This window comes from Oreochromis niloticus, linkage group LG22 (assembly GCF_001858045.2).
Source record: "Oreochromis niloticus isolate F11D_XX linkage group LG22, O_niloticus_UMD_NMBU, whole genome shotgun sequence".
NCBI lineage: Eukaryota > Metazoa > Chordata > Actinopteri > Cichliformes > Cichlidae > Oreochromis > Oreochromis niloticus.
Window position 1 is genome coordinate 33,263,931 of NC_031985.2, and position 5,729 is coordinate 33,269,659.

Genomic DNA, 5,729 nt, shown 5'->3' on the forward strand with positions numbered 1-5,729 from the left:
TTAAAATGACCATTTCAAACTATTTACAGAACGATCAGCTGTTCTTCAATAAGATGCCACACAAATTATTTGTGCCACTCCAAAATATAATTTCTGTCCACTATAAAGGAGAACATCACAGTCTGATACCTGCAGGCCTGACAGCAGCAGGTGTATCACTCCTTTTTTTACCTGGAGACAGCAGTCGCCTCATTGTTCTGACACACAACACAAAACTATCCACAACACTACACACGACAACACATTAACTACACACTCCAAACACGCTAAATGTCACAAATCTCACATCTCAAAACTCGCTCTCTCTCTTTTTCTGCTCTCTCTCTCTCTCTCTCTCTCTCTCGACGTCACTCCTAAAACTTCCCCTGTTTTGTTTTGGGTTTTTTCTCATAAGCAGAGAGTGCTTGCTAGCGCTAACGTGGCGAAACTATTGAGGAAAAAACGCCGCGTATATCTTGTTTATCATGACTCTGGTTTTAACACAATTGAAAAACTGGTATATATCACCTTGTTGCTTTGTCTTTAAGTGGTCATGTGATTGACTTACCACGACTACTTTATTCTTCCTCAGTCAAACAGCAGCACTCATGCGATTGTTTTGCCCCCTTAGCTCCAGGTGTTGTGCTAGACCAGGGGTCTGCAACCTTTAACACCCAAAGAGCCACTTGGACCCAGTCCCACGCAAAAGAAAACACTGGGAGCCGCAAATACCTTTTGAAATCTAAAATGAAGATAACACTGTATATATTGTTTTTTTTACCTTTGTGCTTTGTGTGAACAACTAAAGTAAGTAAGTAAAGTTAATTTATTAAGCGCTTTTCACAGACAGGCAGTCACAAAGCGCTGTACACAAATATTAAAATAAGCAATACAATCAATAGACATTATACACAATGTAAAAGATCAAATGTAAATAATGTAAAGAATATAAAATACGTAGATCAACAAAAGGCTTGTTTGAACAGAAAAGTTTTTAACTGCTTTTTAAAAGAATCCACAGAGCAACTAAGGTGTGTTGCTTATGAAATCCGTGAAGTGCTACAGAGAAAATTACATTTTATTTATGTAATTAACACATTTTGAACTCTTAAAGAAATATAACAAAAGGAAAGACACCCAGCTGAACTAAAATGATCCATGTAGCAAACAAAAACTGTTGTGAGCAGCCACCCTTTTAAAAAGTAATTGGAAAAAAAGCACTATGCCGCTAAAAAAAAATAGATATTTGCAAAATTCTGCCTAAATATCTATTTTACCTTGTTAATGTGTGTGGCGGGGCGTGGTCTGCAGCGCCGCTGCAGGTAGGCGGACGCACCTGAGCGGCACCCGCAATCACGCCTCGCCGCCTTAAAGTCTGTGCTCTCTCTGCTATTGTGTTGTCGGGCTGTGAGCTGAAAAGCTGCAGCCGGCTTTATGCGTACAGCAACCGTGTGTGAAAAGTGGTCAATATAGAGATGCTGAAAAGCATGTTCATGCAAACATCGTCGGGTCTGCCGTGGTATGTTTACAATGAGACTTCTGGTCCCGAACTTTTGCGCACAGCATCTGCAAATCGGGGCTTTCATCTTCATGCAGGACTGTAAGCTGTCATCTGTGAGGCATGAGCGGTGTTTGTTTTTAACATAGTTCATGGTGGAGAACAGCTGCCGACATAATGTGGATCCAGATCCATAATTGGCCTACCTGGGGTTGAAAGTCTCGATAAATGCACGGCGTTTCGGCAGGTACACCGGCTTCCCCGAGTGTAACGCTTATTTTGAGCGATGAAAAAAATAATAAAATATTATTTTATTTTTATATTTCAAAATCACAACAATCTTCCAATATAGAACTACAAGTTTTAAAAAAAAAAAGAACTAAACACAAATAAAATGCACTTCAGCTAAATACTTCTAATTTATTTTCCCAAACCACGCGGAGGCGCAGTATAAGGACTAAAGAGCCACATGCGGCTCCGGAGCCGGCGGGTTGCCGACCCCTGTTCTAGACAGTGGTCGTGATTTCCCTCCGCGGGAGCGCGCAGCTGCTTAAAGCTGTAGCGTCCAGATTACTTACAGCTACTTCCTGCAACTATTATAAGATGCAGTAAGCTGAACACAGCTTCAACCGTCTGTTTGTTGAAAAATAGTAACGGACCCCATTTTCTTGTTAGTAACTGTAATGGCGTTGTAACGATAGGAATAGTAATTAGTTAGATTACTCGTTACTGAAAAAAGTAACGCCGTTAGTAATGCCGTTACTTGTAACGCCGTTATTCCCATCACTGGCCGTAATGCTCCGACAATCCATCAAGCGGTGCGACTTCGTAGCTTAGCAAAGTTCTGCTAAAACATTTTTTGACAGATTTTTGAGCGCCGTATACCACATAAAATCAGTTCGAGGTCAGTAACCACAACCAGAATTCATACATAAGGCGCACCGGATTATAAGGCGCACTGTCGATTTTTGAGAAAATTAAAGGATTGTAAGTGCGCCTTATAGTGCGGAAAATACGGTACATGCATCTATAACTATTTATTTTATTTTATTAAATGTATCAAAATCAGATACACCACTTAAAAATGATTACAAAAAACAAATATAATAAATATACACATGAAAAATGTTTAAATCAACAACAAAAATGTAATACAAGATATTACAAGACCCAAATGACAAAAAAGTGCCCCAAAACAAGTAACAGCAGATCATTCATGATGACCGATTCCTCTTAAAACTGTTTGTTTGAGATTAAAATCATCAGTCTCTTCACGATGGACTCATAGACTGATCTTCCCCCACTTTTCTGTCTCATACATGTGGCAGCCTCGAGCTGCTAACTGAATCATACAAAAATATTACATTGGAAACCAAGCCAGTTTTAGTGATCTAATCTGTACCTTGATACATAACTGATTAAAATTATTTTGTTTCCAAATCGTTGCAATAAAACACAATTTAATTTCTGTTTCTCATTTCTTCTTATTGAATTCCTTAAAATGCTCCAAATGTCTCTTCCCCCCCCCCCCCACACACACACACACACACACACACACACACACAAGTTTGACAGAAATTTTTGACCTAATCTCCAAGTTTCCTGTTCCAGAAAATTGTAACTATAGTTAATTCACTAAAAATGTGTATGTGTGAATGTGGATAATGGAGGAAAGAAAGAAAGCCATCATGATGGAGCTTTGACACCAGGATTCTCCATGGTAACAGGTAAAGAGCGAAGCCTCTATGTCTATTCAGCGGTGAAAGAAGTATAAATACATTTTCAACATGCAAAGAAACGCCCATGCCAGACTCTTTAAAAGCTAAAGCTGGAATCGCATTAGACTCTGTAAATAAAATTATTTGGTTGTAAACTGAATGGAAAACTATGAATCCAACGGATAAGATACAGTTGAGTTTTGGACTTGAGATATTATTAAAATCCAGTAAATGATTTTTGGGTGATATGCTTCATAGTATGGCTCATCAGCTTTATCCTACTGTAGTTACAACAGTTCTGTTCATTAACCTTATTCTTGAAAATTGGAACCAGTACACTTCTTCATTCCTCAGGCGTCCCCTCACTCTCCAAAATTGTCCAAAAAAAGTCTAGTCAAAAGATCCACAGCCCTTTGCACATCCTTTTCAGCTCAATCTGTCTGCCTAGCAAGTCAATCAATCAATCAATATAAAAGTTAGTATAAGCCTTTTCCTTTGCCACCTCTCTCTGCTTTATGACCATTTTAAAACTCTTCCTTGCCACCCAAAACCTGCCTCCTCTATGCATCATTTTTCCCTCTTCAACTTTCACCATTTGATCATGCCTCTGCTTTAACTCACTTCGTCTTCCTAATGTCCAAAACCATCAGACTACCGTCTGAAGCTGCCTAGCTACATTCTCCCCCACCACCTCCTTAAGTCTCCTGTCTTTGAGATTACACCTTCTGCATAGGATGTAGTGCACCTTCCTAAACTCTTATTAACTATACGTTTCTCCCTCTTAAATTATGTGTTCAGCACAGCCATTTCCATCCTTTTTGTGGAAAAATCTCCCTTGGGGACACAACCATTTTATCCAGCTTATTCCACAATTCCGCTTTCACTTCTGATATCAAAACCTAGGCCATGTCAGGGCATAGGCAATGACAACATTTAGCACCATGCCTTTTTGTTATAACTCAAGGTCATGTGGGTTATATGTGGGTTATATGTGTGTGTTTATGTGTGTGACTCCTCCCACCAGAGGACGGTTGTAGGTTTTTTCTCTCTTTCCTCTCTTAGGTGTGGGCATGGGAGTGTCTTGATGGAGACCAGTGCCTGCTGAGTGGTTAGGTTGAATTCATTCCTGGTCCAGGATTGGATAATTGGTTAACCAGCAAGTTCGTAACCACTAGATGACAGCCACCTTGCCCCTCTCTCCTGGCCTCCACCACCCAACAAATAGCATGTACTTCTGATCACTGATTTGAGTTTCTCTCTGAAAATCTTTGCAGAATGATGTGTTAGTAAGTATAAGTTGATTTGTGTGTCTGGCACTATAATATTATTATTATTTACTTGTAGCCTTTTCGCTGTATATATTGTTCACTGCAGCAGCCTTGTAATAGTGAGAAGTCTTTTTCTGTTGAAATCAGTTTTCTCCTGTTTTTCAAAATGTTTTTTGGTTTACTTTTCTTGATAGGGAACCTTAGGGACCTTTAGAGATTTTTTTTTTGTTGGTTATTTTGGCATTGCTTGCACTCAGTCAACAAAAAATGGTTGCATAGCATTTACAAATTGCTCAGTTTTGGCTCTTTCTTGGATGGTGTTGGGGGTGGGGGGTCACATTTGTTACGTTCAATTTACTTCTAGGTCAAGAACGTAACACTTCGATTATACTTCAAACTCATGACTCTGCCTGATACTCTCTTCACTTCTACAACACTATTCATATATGCTTCCTTCAAGATTATCCCTACTTGGTCTTACTTCCTATCTATATAATGGTAAAGCAGCTTAAATCCAACTCCAATGCCCGGGCCTTGCTTCCCTTTTATCTGGTCTACTGCACACACGATATGTCTAACTTCCTTTCTTTCTTCCTTTACCATAGTCCCTACATTTAAAGCCCCTATTTTCACCTCCACGCTCCTTGGATTCCTTCTCTTTTTCTCTGCCTTCTAACACATCTTCCCCCTTTCTTCTTTGTCTTTGCCCAACAGTAGCAGTTTCCACCAGCACCCGGGAGTGTCATTTGTTTCAGCATTTTGTTTTGACACACTGTATGGGCCTAAAATCACCCGAAAAACAAAAATCTAAGATGTTGGGTAGTGTAAAACCAAACAATTTCTTTTTTTTTAAATTTAGAATTTTAAGTGCAAATTCATAAGTTGATAAATTAAAAAATTCAAATGTAAAATTTAGCTAACAAACAAATTTATGTACAAATTTAAAGTTATCTGCAAATAAAGTTATGTACAACTAATTTCATTAAAATACAGGAAATGGTTCTTTATTTCTTGTAACTATTTACAAAATGATCAATGCAGCTGTAATTTATTGTCTTTAAGGGCAAATCTGCTCACCAAACATAACAGACCTCAATAAGACCCACAGAACATCATAAAAACATACAACCTAGTACAAACTACAAAATAGCCACATTATGTTTTCAACATAAATGGAAGTGTAACAAAAGGAAAAAATCCTGGCTATACAAATCAGAGACAGCGAGGTAAGAGTGGGGCGATATGACTGATCAATAAAGACCTCAC